Here is a 21,480-nt window from a genome sequence, read left to right on the forward strand (position 1 = left end):
TCTAGAGAGCTCTCTAAAGCTGATGGCCTAAGTTACAAAGGGGTTTGTCTGAGGCCTCCCTTAAGCAGTAAATTTCTGAAGCAGTTCATTTTGGGGACCCTAAAGCCATCTACTGTCCCAACGCCACATAGAGCTCCACCATGGCAGGACAGCCTCCACAGTCCGCCTGACATTCCCACCAACATGCCTGGCATGTAGCAGGAAGTATTAGGTTGAGCTGACCATGGGGACACCTCTGTGGAAGGGACAGCAGCTGGCTTTTCTAGAACCATCAAAAGAAACACAGGGCTGGGTGTGGTGGTACATGCCTTTAATCCCAGCATTCCAGACACAGAGGTAGGAGGATCACCATGAATTCAAGGGCATCCTGGGACTACAGAGTGAGTTCCAACTCAATCTAGTCTAGTATGAGATGCTACCTCAGGAAAAAATAAAATAAAAGAAGCACAGGACAACTTCTGATTAAGATGGTGGCATAGGAACCATGCCAAAGCAACCTAGGGGAAAAAAAGCCAAAAAAAAAAAAATCCACAAAGTACACTCTTCTACTAAAAAGTAAAGGAGTATCAGAACTTATCAACCACAGCAGAGAAGTAGGAGAGATCCAGAGCATCTAGAGACCACGGAAGCAGACAGAAGTGGCTCCAGCAGCGGTGGCACCAGGTCCACATGGCCACGGTCACCAGGCTTGTCCTGAGCTGCAGGAAAAGCCAGGTGAGGGGATTTTCCACTCACACCAGCCTCCTCACAAACTCAAGAAACATGAAGGGGTGGACAGCATGGACCAGCAGAGCAGATTGTGAGGAAAAGGACCAGGAACATGAGCCACCATCCACAGCCTCCCCTCTCCTCACCACTGGCACAAGCACCAGCAAGCACCAGAGGCCTGGGAAGGGAGCTCATCTACACAGCACCCGGCACAAGCGATCCAAGCAGCGACCCAGCCAGCCTACCTGAGCCCAGAGCACAGCAAAGAGGGACCCAAGCAGGAGCGCAACATAGTTGAGACCAAAGCCATCCCCAAAGGTAACTGGGATTTCACCAGGTCGGTACCCACAAAAAAGCCTGGCATATAGGATCGGAAGCGCTAGTTGCACGTTCCATGTCAGCATAAATTATGTGTTGAATCTGATGGATGGTCAGATCTGCCATTCTTAAATAAGCTATATTTTGGGCTTGTCACTTGTTGCTTCCTGACTGATAGTACCTTTGTTGCCTTTTCTGTCATTCATTAGAGAAAGGTCTCACTTGGTCATAAGCTGACTTGGAACCCTCAACAGACCAGGAATCTTAGCCTCCTAGTTGACAGAATTAAGAGTATGGGGCAACAGACATCCTAAGGGACAGTGACTTTGTTAGAAGATCTGGTTGTCATAATACCTACTCTTGCATAAATACTCTGCTGGTTTTCATTGAATATGTGCATTGTTCAGTTAAATTTTAGATTTGCCTACATTTTGTTCCACACAGCCTACTAGAATACTCTCATAGCAGGCAAATCCAACACCTAGGGTCACTTTTGTGGTTACTCTGAGAGTTGTAAGAGCCACACCTAGCACCTTAAGCTCCTACACTGAAGATATATAACATCAGATGGATTGAAACATCTAATGATACTGCAGATAATTAGAAAACCCAAGGACTAAATTAATCCAAGATGCAAAAATGTCTACATTATAATACAAGAAGCACAAACAATCAAGACAATATAAATCCACCAAAAATTATAAATCCATCAGAAATGACCTCCAGTGAGACTGATTTAGAGGAAATGCTGCAGAAAGATTTCAAACGAACGATTATAAATATGGTCAAATAAATCAAAGAAGAAATCAAAGGAATCAAAGAAGTCACAGAAAACCAGTTAATTAAATAAGGATATGTCAATACAAGACATGAGAAAAGAAATACAAATAATAAAGAAAAACCAGTCAGGAATATGAGCAATGAAGAACACAGTCAGTCAAATAAAAAAAACTCTGTAGAAAATCTCCCCAGTAGAATGGATGAAGGAGAGGACAGAATATCTAAATTAGACCAGGTGGCAGATCTAATACAGTTCAACAAAGAGAAAGACAAGCTAAGAGGAAGCTATGAATGGGAATTTCAAGATATTTGGGACACTATGAAAAGGTCAAACATAAGAATTTAGGATATAGTAGAAGGAGAAGAATTTCACTCCAAAGGCATAATAGGCATTTTCAACAAAATCATAGAAGAAAACTGTCCCCAGTTGGGAAAGAGATGCCAATGTATCTACAGGAAGCCTTTAGAACACCAAACAGACAAAAAAAACCCTCTCCTCGCCATATTAGAATTAAACTACAAAATGTACAAACCAAAGAAAATATATTGGAAGCAGTTAGAGAGAAAAATCAAGTCATAAACAAAGGCAAGCCTATCAGGATCACAGCAGATTACTCACACAAACTTTAAAAGCCAGAAGGGTTTGGAATGATGTATTCTGAAAGACAACAACTGTCAACCAAGGTTACTTTATCCTGAAAAGCTATCCATTCAAATAGACAGAGAAATAAGGACATTCCACAACAAAAGTAGGATAAAGGAATATTTGAATACAAAGTCATCTCTACAGAAAATACTTGAAAGGATCCTCCAAGCTGAAGAGAAAGAAAAACACACATATAAGGAACCTGGAAAAAACAAACCACACTCAAATACTAATTAATACAAAAGAGCAAAAGTAAATCTGGAAGAACAACAAAACAAGGAAAATGGAAAAAATAAACACACACCTTTCAATCATAACTCTTTTTTAAATTTTTTTTGTTATTTTTATTTATTTATTTGACAGTGACAGAGAGAGAGAGAGAGAGAGAGAATGGGTGCACTAGGGCTTCCAGCCACTGACAACGAACTCCAGATGCATGCGCCCCCTTGTGCATCTGGCTAACGTGGGTCCTGGGGAATGGAGCCTTGAACCGGGGTCCTTAGGCTTCACAGGCAAGTGCTTAACCTGCTAAGCCATCTCTCCAGCCCTCAATCATAACTCTTAATATCAACAGCCTCAACGCCCCAACCAAAAGACACAAGTTTGCAGACTGGATTAAAAAGCAGGATCCAGGGCTGGAGAGATGGCTTAGTGGTTAACCACTTGCCTGTGAAGCCTAAGAACCCTGGTTCAAGGCTCGATTCCCCAGGACCCACGGTAGCCAGATGCACAGGGGAGCGCACACATCTGGAATTCGTTTGCAGTGGCTGGAGGCCCTGGCGCATCCATTCTCTCTATATATATTTCTGCCTCTTTCTCTCTATCTCTGTCACTCTCAAATAAATAAATAAAAATAAATTATAACAACAACAAAAAGCAGGATCCAAGCTGGGTGTAGTGGCACATACCTTTAATCCCTGCACTTGGGAGGGAGAGATAGGAGAATCGCCATGAGTTAGAGGCCACCCTGAGACTATATAGTGAATTCCAGGTCAGCCTGAGCTAGAGTGAGACCCTACCTCGAAAAAAAAAAAAAAAAAAAAAAACTAAAACAAACAAACAAAAAAAGCAGGATTCTTCCATTTGTTGCCTCTAAAAAATTCACCTTTCCAAAAAGGATGGACACTATCTTTGGGTGAAAGGCTGGAAAACAGTGTTTCAAGCAAATGGGCCTAGAAAACAAGCAGGGGTTGCTATCCTAATATCTGACAGCATAGACTTTAGACCAACATTAGTTAGGAAAGGAAGGTCACTTTATATTGATTGAAGGAACACTCCAACAGGAGGACATTACAATCCTAAATATATATGTACCTAACATGGAGGCTCCCAATTTCATCAAGCAAATGCTCTTAGAACTAAGGTCACATACAACACCAAACACAGTTGTAGTGGGTGACTTTAACACCCCACTCTCATCAATTGACACGTCATCCTGGGAAAAAATAAACAGAGATACATCTGGATTAAATGAGGTCTTAGAACAAATGGACCTAACAGATATCTACAGGACATTTTATCCAAGTGCTGTAAAATACACACTTTTCAGCAGTGCATGGAACATTCTCTAAAATAGACCATATGTTAGGACACAAAGCAAATCTTAACAAAGACAGGAAAACTGAAGTAATTCCTTGAACTCTATCTGATCACAATGGGATCGAACTACAAATCAATCACAAGAAAAGCTATAGAGCATGCACAAAATCATGGAAACTGAACAATATACTACTAAATGATGAATGGGTCAATGAAGAAGTCAAGAACAAGGGCCAGAGGGATGGCTTAGCAGTTAAAATGTTTGCCTGTTAAGCCAAAGGACCCAGGTTCAATTTCTCAGGAGCCACATTAGCCAGATGCACAAGGGGGTGCATGCATCTGGAGTTTGTTTGCAGTAGCTGGAGGCCCTGGCACACCCATTCTCTCTCTTTCTCTTTCAAATAAATAAATAAATATTATAAAAAAGAAATCAAGAAGGAAATGAAAAAAATCATAGAATCAAATTATAATGAGAACACAACATACCAAAACATTTGGGACACAATGAAGGCAGTCCTAAGAGGGAAATTTATAGCTTTAAGTTGACTATATAAAGAAATTTAAAAGATCACAAGTAAACAACTCATTGCTTCACCTTAAGGGCTTGGAAAAAGACCAAGGCAAACCAAAAGTCAGTAGATGGGAAGAAATAATAAAGATTAAGGCATAAATTAATGAAATAGAAACCAAAACAAATCCAAAGAATCAATGAAATAAAGAGTTGGTTCTTGGAAATGAGAAACAAGATTGATAAACCCTTAGAAAATTTGACCAAAAGAAAGAGAAGAGACACAAATTAATAAAATAAGAGATGGAAAAGGCACCATCACAACAGATACCAGAGAAATTAAAAAATCATAGGGACATACTATAAGAACATATACTCGGGCTGGAGAGATGGCTAAGCGGTTAAGTGCTTGCCTGTGAAGCCTAAGGACCCCGGTTCGAGGCTCGGTTCCCCAGATCCCACGTTAGCCAGATGCACAAGGGGGCGCATGCGTCTGGAGTTCGTTTGCAGAGGCTGGAAGCCCTGGCGTGCCCATTCTCTCTCTCTCCCTCTATCTGTCTTTCTCTCTGTGTCTGTCACTCTCAAATAAATAAATAAAAAATTAAAAAAAATATTTATAAAAGAACATATACTCCACTGTGTGTGTGGAGCTTCCTGAAACAGCTAAAAATGGATTTTCCATATGACTCATCTATACCACTCCTAGGCATATATCCTAAGGACTTGACTACCTTAGAGATATTTTCTCAACCATGTGTATTGCCACTTTATTCATAATAGTTAGGAAATGGAACCAGCCTAGACATACCCCAACTGATAAGTGGATAATGAAGATGTGGATGACCTACCTAAATTAAATCAAGGGGACAAGAGAGATGGCTTAGCAGTTAAGGCACTTGCCTGCAAAGCCAAAGGACCCAGGTTCAATCCCCCAGCACACACATAAGCCAGATGTACAAGGTGGCACATGCATCTGGAGTTTATTTGCAGCAGCTGGAGGCCCAGGCTCACTCATTCTCCCTCTCTCTTTCTACCTCTGTCTTGCAAATAAATAAATAAAAGTAAAATATTTTAAAAAATTAAATCAAGATGAGATCAACCAGCTAAACAGACCTATCACATGTGTGGAGATCCAAGCAGTTATAAAAAATCTCCCAACTAAAAAATTCCAGGCCCAGATAGATTCACTGCTGAATTATACCAGACCTTCATGGGAGAATTAACATCAATGCTTCTCAAACTTTTCCATAAAATAGAAATGGAAGGAATCATACCAAACATCTTCTCTCATGCCAGCATCACCATGATACCAAAACCAGACAAAGATATAACAAAAAAAAAAAGAAAATTACAGACCAATCTCCCTCATGAACATAGATGCAAAAATTCTCAACAAAATATTTGCAAATAGAATACAAGAATATATCAGAAAGATCATTCACCCTGACTAAGTAGGATTTATCCCAGAGATACAGGGATGGTTCAACATATGCAAATCGATAAATGTAATACATTACATAAATGGACTGAAAGACAAAAATCACATGATCATCTCATAGGATGCAGAAAAAGCATTTGACAAAATCCAACATCCCTTCATAATAAAACTCCTACAGAAACTGGGAATAGAAGGATCATATCTCAACATAATAAAGACTATTTATGACAAACCTATAGCCAACATAATACTAAATGGAGAAAAAGCTGAAGCTTTTCCACTAAAATGAGGAACAAGACAAGGGTGTCCACTGTCCCCACTTTTATTTAATGTAGTGCTGAAAGTTTAGCCATACCAATAAGGCAAGAGACACATATAAAAGGGATACAAATTGGAAAGGAAGAGATAAAGTTATCATTATTTGCTGATGATATGATTCTATGCATAAAGGGCCCTAAAGACTCTACCAGCAAACTGTTAGAGTTGATAAACACTTATAGCCATGTAGCAGGATACAAAATAAACACGCAGAAATCAGTAGCATTCTTATATGCTATCAACAAACACACAGAAGATAAAATCAGAGAACCATTCCCATTCACCATTGCATCAAAAAAAAAAAAAGTACCTTGGAATAAACCTAACCAAGGAAGTGAAGGATCTCTACAATGAAAACTTTAAAATATTCAAGCAAGAAATTGCAGAAGACACTAGGAAATGGAAAGACATCTTTTTTTGGATTGGAAGATTCAATATTGTGAAAATTGCTACCTTACCAAAAGCAATCTACACATTTAATGTGATCGCCATCAAAATTCCAATGGCATTTTCACAGAAATAGAAAAAATATTCATTTGGAAGCACAAAAAACCTTGAATATCTAAAACAATTTTGAGCAACAAAAATATGGATGGTGATATCACCATACCAGATTTTAACCTATATTACAGAGCCATAGTAACAAAAACAGCATGATACTGGCACAAAAACAGACATGTAGATCAATGGAACAGAATAGAGAACCCTGATATAAGTCCTGATAGCTGCAGCCACCATTGATCTTCAGCCTCTTCTGAAAATGGTGCTGGGAAAACTGGATATGGACTGTAGAAGGATTAAAATAGATCCTTATCTCTCTCCATGCACAAGAATTAAGTCCAAATGGACCAAAGACCTTAATATCAGACCTGAACTTTGAAACTGTGAGAGGAAAAAGTAAGGGAAATCCTTCAACATATTGGTCTTGGCAAGGACATTCTGAATATAACCCCAGTTGCTCAGAAATAAAACCATGAATCATCTTCTGGGACCTCATGAAATTACAAAGCTTTTGTATGGTAAAGGACACTGTGAATAGAGCAGAGAGGCAACCTGCAGAATGGAAGAAAATCTTTGCCAGCTATACATCTGACAGAGGATTAATATCCAAAATAGACAAAGAACTCAAAAAAACTAAATACTTATTTCTTATAAATCCAACCACCAAATTTAAAAAAATGGGCTATGGAACAAAATAGAGAATTCTCAAAAGAAGAAACACAGATGGCGTATAAACATCTAAAAACAATGTTCTACATCCCTAGTCATCAGGGAAATGCAGATTAAAGCTACATTGAGATTCCATCTCACTCCTGTCAGAATGGCTACCATCATGAAAACAAATGGACGTAAATGCTGGCAAGGATGCAGAAAAAGAGGAACCCTTCTACACTGTTAGTGGGAATGCAATCTGGTGTAGCCATTGTGGAAACCAGTGTGGAGCTTCCTGAAACAGCTAAAAATGGATTTTCCATATGACTCATCTATATCACTCCTAGGCATATATCCTAAGGACTTGACTACCTTAGAGATATTTTCTCAACCATGTGTATTGCCACTTTATTCATAATAGCTAGGAAATGGAACCAGCCTAGACATACCCCAACTGATAAGTAGATAATGAAAATGTGGAACATTTATACAATGGAGTTCTACTCAGCGGTAAAGAAAAATGAAATTGCCGGGCGTGGTGGTGCACGCCTTTAATCCCAGCACTCGGGAGGCAGAGGTAGGAGGATCACCGTGAGTTCGAGGCCACCCTGAGATAACAGAGTTAATTCCAGGTCAGCCTGGACCAGAGTGAGACCCTACCTTGAAAAACCAAAAAACAAACAAATAAATAAGAAAAATGAAATTTTCAGGAAAATGAGTGGATCTGGAAAGGATTATACTTAGTGAGGTAACCCAGGCCCAGAAAACCAATCATTTCTCTTATATATGGATCCTAGCTACAAATGATTGGATTTCTATGTGAGTAGGAATAAAATTCAGTAGTAGAGGCCAGTAAGCTAGAAAGGAGATATAAAGGGAATAGAAAGGGAGGGGGGCCTTAATAGGATGTCATTGTATATATATAAGTAGAATAACAGATTAATGGGGTAAAAAGGCTAAGTGAAGTCAGGGGAAGAAATTGAGTAAAGGAAAAGTGGAGGGCGGGCTAATCAAAATCTAAGAGAATATAAATAAGTCATATGGAACTCTACTTTTTTAGACAAGAGAATACACAGAAGCCATAGATTGTTACCAGAAAATTTTCAGTGCCAGGGATGGGATAACCTCCAGTGAGCTGTTAGCCAGGGAGATCACTGATACCCCTAAAACTTTACAGGACATTGCCAAGGCTCTTAGTTTCCCACCAGGAATAGACGGTAAGACCCTATTGCTAAAGATTCCACATACTTGGGCTGCAAGGTCACTGAGAAACCCTGCTGGAGCTGAGCTGATAAACTCCTCCATATAGACCAGCTGACCAAAAGCTGGAAAAAGCTATGCTCCATGCAGTTCAATGGGAGAGAGAGAAATCACCAGTGGAGATACTCAACAGTGGACACTATAAGCCTTAAATTTGGTCACCCAAGCCGGGCATGGTGGTGCACGCCTTTAATCCCAGCACTCGGGAGGCAGAGGTAGGAGGATTGCCATGAGTTCAAGGCCACCCTGAGACTACAGAGTTAATTCCAGGTCAGCCTGGACCAGAGTGAGACCCTATCTCGAAAAACCAAAAAAAAAAAAAAAAAAAAATTTGGTCACCCAGGCCATATGAACCAATGGGTGCAATAGTGGCATGTCTGTTATGGGGGAAACCAACTGCTCTCTAATTGGACTGGAGGCTGGCTCCATGGGAAGAAATACATTCCTGGTACTGAATACCTACAACAGGGGTAGTCATGAGCCCTAGGGGTGTAAGATCTGCGCTGTCTGGCTAAATGTGTATACTATGTTCACCAAACTGCCCAGTAAGCACTTCTCTTAATGTTAATACCCATATATTAATGCTACTCTTGCTTTTAGTTATAGAAGCTTCTCTTTTCAGATGTCAGTGACCTTGGGATGATTCCAAAGGCATCATGGTGCTGAGAAGAAGTGACTGAGGAGTGCTCAACACTGCAATATCTCTATCACACCTTCCAAGGCTCAGAGTCCATTGTGGAAGAGGTGGTGAAAGTAATCTAAGAGCCAAAGGAAGGGTAGGACTCCTTACAATGTGCTCCTCCAGACACAAAGTGGCCTGGATATCCATGACATCACAGTGCCTGACACTACCTACACAAGATCATCACAATAAGAGGAAAAGATGACTTCAAAACTAAAGAAAGACTGACTGAGAGGGGGAAGAGGTATGATGGAGAGCTGAGTTTCAAAGGGGAAAGTGGAAGGCGGGAGGGAATTACCCTGGGTTTTTGTTTACAATTACGGAAGTTGTCAATAAAAAAATAAATAAATAGCCAGGCGTGGTGGCGCACACCTTTAATCACAGCACTCGGGAGGCAGAGGAAGGAGGATCACCATGAGTTCAAGGCCACCCTAAGACTACATAGTGAATTCCAGGTCAGCCTGGGCTAGAGTGAGACCCTACCTCGAAAAACAAAACAAAACAAAAAAAAAAATTAAAAATAAATAATTCTTTTTTTAAAAAGCACAGTAATAATACTGACAGTTCTCAGAACTCTGTACACACCCACAGAAGTTCTTAAGCCTCCTTTGATGGAATGCAGTTTCCAAAAGTCCTAGTTTGGATCTCTTTGTTCCTCAGCTTACAGAATAAATGAGTTTGTCCACAGATGAGTTCCTTGAGGGTGGAAGAGTGGCTTCTTTCCAACTCTTATCCATGTACAGGACATAGCAAAAAAAAGGGGGGGGGGAGGGGAGGGCAATTCTCTGAGGACAATGGTGCCTGCTCAGAGGATAAGGAAGATCTCCCAAGCTAAAAGAAGAAAGACCAGAGATACAGTGAGGGCTGGGTTGATATGGAGTAGCAAATGTAATGGCACTTCCTTCCTCCTTTCTGGGTGAGGGCAAGACAACTTTAAAGGACAGGCTGACCTCTGTTTGTCCTGGGGTGGAACTAGTCTTCCCTGGTCTTCTGGTAGCCTGACAGCAGTCTGGGATTCATGGAGTAAGAGCGATTGAAACATCATCATCTTAAAGTGTTATTAAGACCCTGGGGCTGGAGAGATGGCTCAGCGGTTAAAAGCACTTGCTTGCAAACTCTGGCGACCTGGGCTTGATTTCCCAGTGCCCAGCTAAAGTCAAAAGCGGTGCGTGTGTCTGGAGTTTGTTTGCAGTGGCAGGTGGCCTTGGCATACCCACACTCACTCTCTTTTTGTCTGCTTTTTTTCCTGATTTTCTCTCTTTCAAACAAACAGATAAAACATTTTTTTAAAGACTCCGAGTTAAGTTGATAGACTGATCTCTCACATTTACCTCCTTTTCCTCCAGAGACCTAATAGGAAAAGAAGTAATAAGAAAGGAAGACGTAGCCGGGCATGGTGGCGCATGCCTTGAATCCCAGCCCTCGGGAGGAAGAGGTAGGAGGATCACCGTGAGTTCAAGGCCACCCTGAGACTCCATAGTGAATTCCAGGTCAGCCTGGGCTAGAGTGAGACCCTAACTCGAAAAACCAAAAAGGTCAACATTCATAACCACAGGATTGTGAGAATTTGCTTATTCCATCCATTACAAGAGAATTTACAGAAAAAGAACAAGTACAGAACATAAAAGAAAAATGTGAGTACAAAATTTTAAAAATCCAAAATATGAGCTGGGTGTAGTGTTGCATGCCTTTTAAAAAATATTTTATTTTTATCTATTTGAGAGAGAGAGATACAGAAATAGGTAGGTAGAGAGAGAGAGAGAGAGAGAGAGAGAGAGAGAGAGAGAATAGGCACATCAGGGCCTCCAGCCACTGCGAATCAACGAACTTCAGATGTGTGCGCCCCCTTATGCACCCGGCTTATGTGGGTCTTGGGGAATTGAACTGGGATGCTTTGGCTTTGCAGGCAAGCGCCTTAACCACTAAGCCATCTCTCCAGCCCCCTGTTGCATACTTTTAATCCCAGCACTTGGGAGGCAGAAGTGGGAGGATCACCATAAGTGAAAGGCCAGTGTGAGAATACACAGTGAATTCCAGGTGAGCCTGGGCTAGGGCAAGCCCCTACCTTGGAAAAACAAAACAAAATATAAAATACAGATGAGGAAATAGTTAAGGTATTATATGAAGATTTTATATAGATGTATGCCAGTGTGTGTGTGTGTGTGTGTACATATAAATAGAGTAAGAGAGTGAGGGAAAAAGAGAAAAGTTGTATCCACTTGGTCTCACACCTAAGAAACAGGAGTTTCAAGAAGAGAAATAAATATAGGAATCTGTCAAAAAATATATAGTCATGCAAAGAAAATCTAACAAAAGTTCCTTGAATTTAGAAAACAACACAAAGAAAAATCATACACCAATCAACAGAAATTAGAATCACATCAGACTTCTCATCCTGAACACAAGTGGATCCTGAAAGACAGCTTGGACATAGAGTTCTAGCCTGGAGAATGTTGAGGACACTGCCCCTTGTCAGAAGATAGAGTGGAGAATATTATGACTTGCAAAGGTGTAATAAAAATACACAGACTTGGGCTGGAGAGATGGCTTAGTGGTTAAGCGCTTGCCTGTAAAGCCTAAGGACCCCGATTCGAGGCTTGATTCCCCAGGACCCACGTTAGCCAGATGCACAAGGGGACGCACGCGTCTGGAGTTCGTTTGCAGTGGCTGGAGGCCCTGGGGCACCCATTCTTTCTCTCTCTCTCTCTCTCTCTCTGTCACTCTCAAATAAATAAAAAATAAACAACAAAAAAAAAAAAACCAAAACACAGACTTTCTTTTCTTTTTTCAGTGTCTCTACGGAAGCTTTGAAGGTGTATTCCACTCTAAGGGAGACACCTTGAAGGTGTATTCCAGCCAAAGAAGGGAAACAAGTTCAACCTCGGTGCAAAGTTGAAGAAGAAGAATGAAAAATCCCCAAAACAGAAGACTCTGAGAGGACAAAAACTGTGTACAATATTATCTGGGTTTGGTGGCTTATGTCTGAAATTCCAACACTTGGAAAGGAGAGAAGGAGGATCCGCAGGGCTGGAGAAATGGCTCAGTGGTTAAGACACTTGCATGCAAAGCCTATCGACCCGGGTTCAGTTCCCCAGTACCCACATAAAGCAAATGCACAAAGTGGCACCATGCATCTGGCATCCGTGTTCAGAGGCTGGAGGCTCTGGTGCATTTGCTCTGTCTCTCTTCTTTCTCTGCTTGCGAATAAATAAATAAATAAATATGCTTTTTAAAAGAATGCATACAAAGCTTTTCTAAAATGGCAGCAACACAACTGTGTGTGTGTGTGTATGTGTGTGTGTGTGTGCGTGCGTGTGTGTATATATATATTCGTTTTTAAATTTTTTGGCTCTATGAATGCAAGGCAAATATTCTGTCTCTGAGCTCTTCTCCAAACCCTTAATACGTGGAATACTGTTAAGAGCATGGGGCCTGGAGTCAGACTATATGGACTTGATTCTTATCTCTGCCTGACAATTATTGGCTATAATTATGGCTAAGGATTATTTAGCTCCCAAGTCTGCACTTCCTTCCTGTTCTGTGACATGAAGACAATAACCACACATACACTTCGTGGAGTTGGCGGGAGGGTTACATGGGCATGTGGTAAATCACCTACAGCCAGCCTTACCAAGTTTATAAGTGATTGACACATCAGATATAGGAACAAAAGAGATTAGAAAATCCAAGAAAGGAGGGAATTACCATGGGATATATTTTATAATCATGAAAAATGTTAATAAAAATTAAAAAAAAAATCCAAGAAAGAATTAGGTTAAGGCACAATAATTGATCTGGCAATGAGTATTAAAGCCCCAGTGAATAAATGCTTTATCAAGTAAAAGCAAAAATATACCTAAGATCAGGTTGAGAGAGTAAAAAGCAGGAAGTAAGAAAGTCAAACCTCCATCTGTCTTAAGAGGAAGTTCACAGACCATAGATGATGCTTGTAATGAAGAAAGATAGCGGCAATAAAAGAAGCAGCTACTGGGGAGGCAGAGGAGGGAGGATCACTGTGAGTTTGAGGCCAGCCTGGGACTGCAGAGTGAGTTCCAGGTCAGCTTGGCTAGAGTGAGACCCTACCTCAGAAAAAAAAAAAGAAAGAAAGAAAGAAAGAAAACAAAAGAAACAGCTAAAAATTTTTCACATGGGAAGCTCAAGAACACAACAGCTAAGGAACAAAACAGAAAATACCCTTTATTGATTCTGCATATCTAAACGATACTGCATGCTACAGTGAAGAATCTTGTTCTAACAAAACGTCAGGAGAACGTTTCCAGAAAGGGAAGTCAGGTATCTAGAGCCTTTTGTAAATGCCATAGGCATGAGCGTACACGTGCACGTCGCCGCTCTGGACAGCTTCCCCCCTCACACGGGCTGGTTGCAGAGCGAGGCTTTTGAGGAGGAGCATAGGAACTATACGTGCACAGAGCCTGGCACATGGTCACTGTGTGAAAATGGTAGAGATGAAAACTGCCATCTTTGAAATCAACCCCACCTTCTCCCTACCTCGTGCCCCAGGTGGTCAGCTCAACTATGTGCTCAGTTGCCCAATTGTGGGACAGAGTGTGGAGGAGGCAGAAGAGGTTGCTTCTAGTCCCAAGTCAGTCTACCCAGGTAGGTGCCTGCCCTGCCCCCCCCCCACATACATCATTAATGTACACTCAGAAGGTACCAACATGTTCTCCATGGAGCCAAAAAAGAAAAACATAAAAAAAAAAAAAGCTGGGCGTGGTGGCGCACACCTTTAATCCCAGCATGCGGGAGGCAGAGGTAGGAGGATCGCCATGAGTTCATGGCCAGCCTGAGACTAAATAGTGAATTCCAGGTCAGCTTGGGCTAGAGTTACACCCTACCTCAAAAACAAAATTAAATTTAATTTCTAAAAAAGTGGGCTGGAGACGGCTCAGTAGTTAAGGTGCTTGCCCACAAAACCTAAGGACCCAGGTTCGATTCCCCAGTACCCACATAAAGCCAGGTGCATAAGGTGGAACATGCATTTGGAGTTCATTTGCAGTGGCTAGAGGCCCTGGCATGCCCATTCTCTCTCTTTCTCTCTGTCTTTCTAAATCTCCAACTCTATCTCTCTCTCAAATAAGTAAAAATTATATATATATATATACATACATATATATATATATATATATATTTTGTTGTTTTTGTTTTTAGAGGTAGGGTTTCATTCTGGTCCAGGCTGACCTAGAATTAACTCTGTAGTTTCAGGGTGGCCTTGAACTCACTGCGATCCTCCTACCTCTGCCTTCCGAGTGCTGGCATTAAAGGCATGCGCCACCACGCCCGGCTAAATAAAATATTTTTAAAAAACAAAAGCTTTGAAAGCTTCACAGAGGTCAATGCAGACAACTTCAGGGTTAAGCTGGCCCCTCACTCTGACTGTTATGTACACCCCACAGTAGCTACGAAAGCCCAAGCTGCCCATTCCCAGACTCTACCCATCAATAAAATACTGGCTCTTTCTTCCAAGAGGACCTAGATCTGAGGAACAACTGTCATTGTCCCCTTTGGTCCCATGACCTTACCAGTTGTTCCTCAGGCTCCTGCTTTAAAGCATATTGACTTGGAGGCCTCTTACCTTAATGATCTGGGTGTAATCTGACGCCTGCTGCTGGCCTCTGATGCTGGGCCCACGCAGTGCTGGAGCAGGGTACAGAGTCCCCATCCTGCAGCTGCAGTGACTGCCCGCTCCGTGTTTACTCTGCCTGGCGATGGCTACTGTCCAAGTATGTGGAGCCCTGGGAATGAAGTGGACTGGTTGGCCAGGATAACTTCTCTGGAATAATTCAGGCTTAGTGATAAGCCTGGTATTTCCGCTTATCTCTGACCCTGTCCTGAGCCCCAGAGGCATCCAGGGGTTTGCGTGGTTATCTGCTCTGCTGGGCTCTATCTGCCTCCCCAGGGCTTACTTCCTGCAGCACTTTGCAGAGTGTCTAGTTGTGAAACAAACACTGTAGTAAAAGGATGGAGGAGAGGAGTCCTGGAGCTGAGCTGAATTCACAAGTCAGAACCCCGCTCCAGGGACCCAGACAAGCTCGGAATCCTTGCCTTCAGACAGTCTTCCAGGTCAGGGGAAGGTCCTAGCTGCATCAGGAAGAACGCGAGGCCCTGGTGCTCTATGGGGCTGCTTGCACTCTGGGTGGGAGCCTAAAGAGCCACTTCAGAGCCCCAAGGACCCAGCTATGGCGTCTCCAAATAAAATGACTTAGGAAGCAACAAAGAGGTACAGAATCTCCAAGGACTGGGGCATGTTGCATGAGGAGAAGGCAACAATTCAAGACATCTGCTAAATGAAATGCCAAGGATTGCAGAGCTCAGACAGATCCTATCTGCCCAGAATGCTCAGGAGGGGAAGCCAGCGGTGCACACACGGGCACACATCTAAAGACAGACACACATCACTGTTGGGTAGCTTACCTAGCTTAGCAGGGAAGGGGGCTGCCGCTTTTGATACTAGCCCAGCTTTCTGATTCTGACTATGGCTGGACTCCGGCTGCCACGCCTTATTTAAAGCTTGCAATAGTTCTCTGGGCAGATGAATATTTATGACCCCCATTTTGAAACTTTTTTTCTTTTGGTTTTTCGAGGTAGGGTCTCACTCTAGCTCAGGCTGACCTGGAATTCACTATGTAGTCTCAGGGTGGCCTTGAACTCATGGCAATCCTCTTAGTTCTGCTTCCTGAGTGCTGGGATTAAAGGCATGCACCACCTCAACTGTCATGACCTCCATTTGATAGAGGAGAGGGCAATCTAGAGAATTAACTGGTTGGTTCAAGGCCATGTAGTCAGAAAGCAATTGTGATGGTTAATATCATCAACTTGGGCCGGAGAGATGGCTCAGTGGTTAAGGCACTTGCCTGCAAAGCCTAACAACCCAAGTTTGATTCCTAGCACCCACATAAAGCCAGATACACAAAGTTGTGCATGCATCTAGAGTTCATGTGCAGTGGCTACAGGACCTAGCTATTCTCTCTCTCTCTCTCTCTCTCTCTCTCTCTCTCTCTCTCTCTCTCTCTCTCTCTCCCTCTCTGTCTCTGCTTGAAAATAAATAAATAAAGCCCGGTGTGGTGGTGCATGCCTTTAGTCCCTGCACTCGAGAGGCAGAGGTAGGAGGATCATCATGAGTCTGAGGCCACTCTGAGACTACATAGTGAATTCCAGATCAGCCTGAACTAGAGGGAAACCCTAAATCAAAAAACAAAACAGACTGGGCCGAGAGCTCAGCCCCCACCCACACTGCCAGCGCGACCGCCCCGGCACCCACCATGGGGAATGGCATGAGCCAGATCCTGCCTGGTCTGTACATTGGCAACTTCAAAGATGCCAGAGATGCAGAACAATTGAGCAAGAACAAAGTGACACATATTCTATCTGTGCCTGATAGTGCCAGGCCCATGTTGGAGGTAGGAAAGCTGACCTGGAACTCCTTCTGTAGTTCCAGGCTGGCCTGAAACTCACAGTAGTCTCCTGCCTCTGCCTTCAGAGTGCTGGGATTAAAGGGAGTTAAATATCTGTGCATTCCAGCAGCAGATTCACCATCTTAAAACCTTACAAATTGGATCCATCACAAATTTACCAAATGAAGAATTCCAGATCAAGTGTTTCAGCCTAGTCCTGAAGATTATGAAAAATATTGTGAGAATCCCCAGCATCCTCATAAACTGCATGTTGTTATCAGAATAAGAAGTACAAAAGAGTGTCCATACTGGGAAAAGGATACAGTAAACATGCTTGGATTAGAAAAAGCACATATGCCTCAAGTTCCCAAGAATATTCCTTCAGTGAATGAAAAACTGAAAGTGATTAAACACTTGATAAGAATCAAGGCCCTGAAGCTGCCACAAGACTTCCCAAAGGAAAGAAAAAAAAAACATGTCTAGCACTTGCCTCAAGAGCACTGGGGAGTAAGCGGCACCTGAAGCCCGAGAGGCAGGAACAGCAGCTTCAGACTGAAACCTGCAACTTGCTTATATCTAATAGAAAGTGTTATCATTAAATTTTATTTTAAACCCAGTTAAAAAAAAAATACACTGGGGATGGAGAAATGGCTTAGTGGTTAAGGAGTTTGCCTGCAAAGCCAAAGGATCCCAGTTCAGTTCTCCAGGACCCAAATAAGCCAGATGTACAAGGTGGCACATGCATCTGGAGTTTGTTTGCAGTGGCTGAGGCCCTGGTGTGCCCATTCTCCCTCTTTCTCTCTCTCTCTCTCTCCCCCCACTCTCTCTCTTTCTCTCAAATAAATAAATAAAATATATTTAAAAAAAACAAAACTAATAAATAAATAAATAAATATATAAATTTAAAAAAAAAATATCATCACCCTATTGCTAAAGACTCCACATACTTAGGCTGCAAGGTCACTGAGAAATTCTGCTGGAGCTGAGCTGAAAACCTCCTCCATGTAGGCCAGCTGACAGAAAGCTAGAAAAAACCACACCTTATGCAGTTCCATGGGAAAGAGAGAAATCACCAGTGGAGATACTCAACAGTGGGCACTGCAAGCCTTAAACTTTGGCCAGCTAGGCCAAATGAGCCAACAGGTACAATAGTGGCATGTCTGTTATGGGGGAAACCAACTGCCCTCTAATTGGAATGCAGGCCCGCCCCATGGAATGGAATACATCCCTGATACTGAAAACCTACAACAGGGGTAATCATGATCCCTAAGGGTGTAACACCTGCTGGTGTCTGGCTAAATGTGTATACTACGCTCACCAAACTGCCCAGTAAGCACTTCTCTTAATGTGCGTACCCATATATTCATGCTACTTGCACTTGTGGTTAGAGAAGTTTCTCTTTTCAGATGACGGTGACCTTGGAATAACACAGAAGGTACCATGGTGCTGAGAAGTGACAGAGGAGTACTCAGCACTGAAATATCTGTATCACATCTTCCAAGGCTCAGGGCCCATTGCAGAAGATGTGGTAGAAAGAATGTAAGGGCCACAAGAAGGGTAGGACTGCTTACAATGAGCTCTTCCAGACAAAATATCCTGGATATCCATGACCTTGCAATGCTTGACACTACCTACATAAGGCCATCATAATAAGAGGAAAAGATGATGACATCAAAACAAAAGATTGATTGACGGGGGGGGGGGGGGTATGATGGACAGGCCTGTTGTGAAGGGGAAAGTGGGAGGGGAGGGAATTACTATGGTTTATTGTCTATAATTATGGAAGTTGTCAAAATGCATTTTAAAAAGATTAAAGGTCTAACAAGCAAATAAAACTGACAGCAAATGTAAAAGACAGTCATCAACTTGACAGGATGTCGCGTCAGGTAGGAGAGGAACCTATAGGCATGTGTATTCGTTACTTCCTCAGTGCTATGAACAAATACCTTGCCCGAAGCAACTCAAGGAAGAAAGGGCTTAATTCCGCTTCCAGATTTAGAGCGCAATTCAGCCAGTCACATTATGTGTGTAATCAGGGAGCCGAGGAAGAATAGGAGATGGGGCCAGAATATGAAGCCTCAAGGCCCAGCCCACAGTGAACTGCATCTTCCAGCAAGGCTCTGCCTCCTAAAGGTTCCACGACCTTTCCAAACAGCATCACCAGCTGGGGACCAATTGTTCGAACATACGAGCTACTGGGGGACATTTTTCATTTAAACCACAAGGAGAGAGTTTCTAGATTGAGTTGGGGTGGGAATGTGGTAGATAAAAGCTAAAAGTTGAACTGATTCACTGGGTTCCTATAAGAATTGATTGCTGAGGAGCTAAACTTATTTTTGTCAGCAGATGGAAAAAAAAATCCCAAAGGGAGAACTGTCCAGAAAGGGCCCAGAGGGACAATAAGAAGGAAAGAGTTTAGAGCCAGGCATAATGGCACATGCCTTTAATCTCAGCACTCGGGAGGCAGAGCTAGGAGGATTGCCATGAGTTCGAGGCCACCCTGAGACTCCATAGTGAATCCCAGGTCAGCCTGGGCTGGAGTGAGACCCTACCTCGAGAAAAAAAAAAAAAAAAAAAAAAGAAGAGTTTAGGCTGAAACAAAGTAAAATGGAGTTCACTGTTAGGGTGGCCTGACTACAGAAATGATTGATATACAATACAAATTGCCATGTCGTGGGCTGAAGAGATGGCTTAGTGATTAAGCGCTTGCCTGTGAAGCCTAAGGACACCGGTTCGAGGCTCGATTCCCCAGGACCCACATTAGCCAGATGCACAAGGGGGCACATGCGTCTGGAGTTCATTTGCAGTGGCTGGAGGCCCTGGCGCGACCATTCTCCCTCTCTCTCTCTATCTGCTTCTTTCTCTCTCTGTCTGTCGCTCTCAAATAAATAAAATAAAATAAGTAAAATTGCCATGTCTTGTTTGTTCATGTACCCCTCCCCTTGGCCATAAGAACTATAAAGTGGAAATAAAATCTCAGCTCAGGGCCAAAGCTTCTTTGGAGAGCCATCTCAAGCTCTTTTGGCCCCCAGGTTAAAAAAAAAAAAAAAAAACTCCTTAATTTTCAGTAGATTTCTACAACAAGAAGACCTTTTCTATCTGTTAGCAGTCCCATTCTATGGGCTGGGAAGGGTCCTAGATTGAATAAAAGAGAACACAGGCTGGACAGGAACATTCATCTCTGCATTCTGACCTGCCTGTCCTGAGCAGCTAGCTGCCTCATTATCCCATGTTTATAAGTTTTGAGGGCAGGAGGTATTTCAGAGACTAAGAGAGTATGGTGGTTTGATTCAGGTGTCCCTCCATAAACTTAGGTGTTCTGAATGCTAGGTTCCCAGCTGATGGAGATTTGGGAATTAACGCCTTCTGGAGGCAGTGTATTGTTGGGGCAGGCTTATGGGTGTTATAGCCAGTTTCCTCTTGCCAGTGTTTGGCACACTCTCCTGTTGATATTGTCCACTTTGCATTGGCCAGGGGGTGATGTCCACCCTCTGCTCATGCAATTGCTTTCCCCTGCCATCATGGAGTTTCCCCCTTGAGACTAGAGACAAAATAAACCTCTTTTTTTTTTCCCACAAGCTGCTCTTGGTTGGATGATTTCTACCAGCAATGCAAACCTGACTGCAACGGTAAAATAGTACTGAGGAGTGGGATTGCTGCTAGACACCTGACTGTGTGGCTTTGGCCTTTTGGAGCTGATTTTCTTTCTTTTTTTTTTTTTTTCGAGGTAGGGTCTCACTCTGGCTCAGGCTGACCTGGAATTCACTATGTACTCTCAGGGTGGTCTCAAACTCTCGGCGATCCTCCTACCTCTGCCTCCCGAGTGCTGGGATTAAAGGTGTGCGCCACCAAGCCCGGCTCCTGGAGCTGATTTTCAAGAGGAATGTGGAAGGATTTGAAACCTTGGCCTAAGAGATGCCTCGCAGTGCTGTAAGTACAGCATGATGGACTATTCTGGTCAGAGTTGAAAGGCCTGAATGCAGTAAGAACTATGGACTGTGAGGGTTGGTTTATGAGGGTGAGAAAGAGCTTTGCTTGGACTGGGCTAGAAGCAGTTTGAGAGGCTTGCTGTTATGCCCATGTCCTGAGAAGCTGTGCATGGTTGCACTGTGTAGAAATGAACTGGTATGAGCAAAGGGATTTGGTCCAGAAAAAATGAAATATTTGGGCCTAAACTGCTGACCATTCAACTGCAAAAACAAAAACAACACTGTCTTGTGCTTTGGAAATGGCCATGGGCAGTGTGAAGCAGGTTTGCTGGATGCCTGCATGGAGACCCCCATGGGGCCATGAGGATGAACTGTGGATTGCAGTGGAGACCCAGTGGAGATGCCGGGACCATGAGATGGCTGCTAAGAAAAGCTGCAGGCCCCAGTGAAGTTTTCCAGGACTGTGAGTAGCCTAGCTGGAGGGGCAGAATTGGAACTCCAGAGACTTGTTGCTGGTTGGAATTATTGGACTTGGAGATTTGTCACTGACTAGAGTTGTTGGACTTGAAGCTACAGAGTTTGGTCTTTGCCCTGTTTAAATCATGTATTTATTAGATGTTTCTTTCCTATGACTAGTGTCGTCTTTTGCAATGTGAATGTTTATTCGGTGCTGTTATGGTTTGGGGGGGATTTTTTTTTTTTTTTGTATCATGGCTCAGTTAAAAGACCTTGGACTGTCGGGCATGGTGGCACACACCTTTAATCCCAGTGCTCTGGAGGCAGTGGTAGG

The sequence above is a fragment of the Jaculus jaculus genome, chromosome 1 (genome assembly GCF_020740685.1).
Source record: "Jaculus jaculus isolate mJacJac1 chromosome 1, mJacJac1.mat.Y.cur, whole genome shotgun sequence".
NCBI classification, from domain to species: Eukaryota; Metazoa; Chordata; class Mammalia; order Rodentia; family Dipodidae; genus Jaculus; species Jaculus jaculus.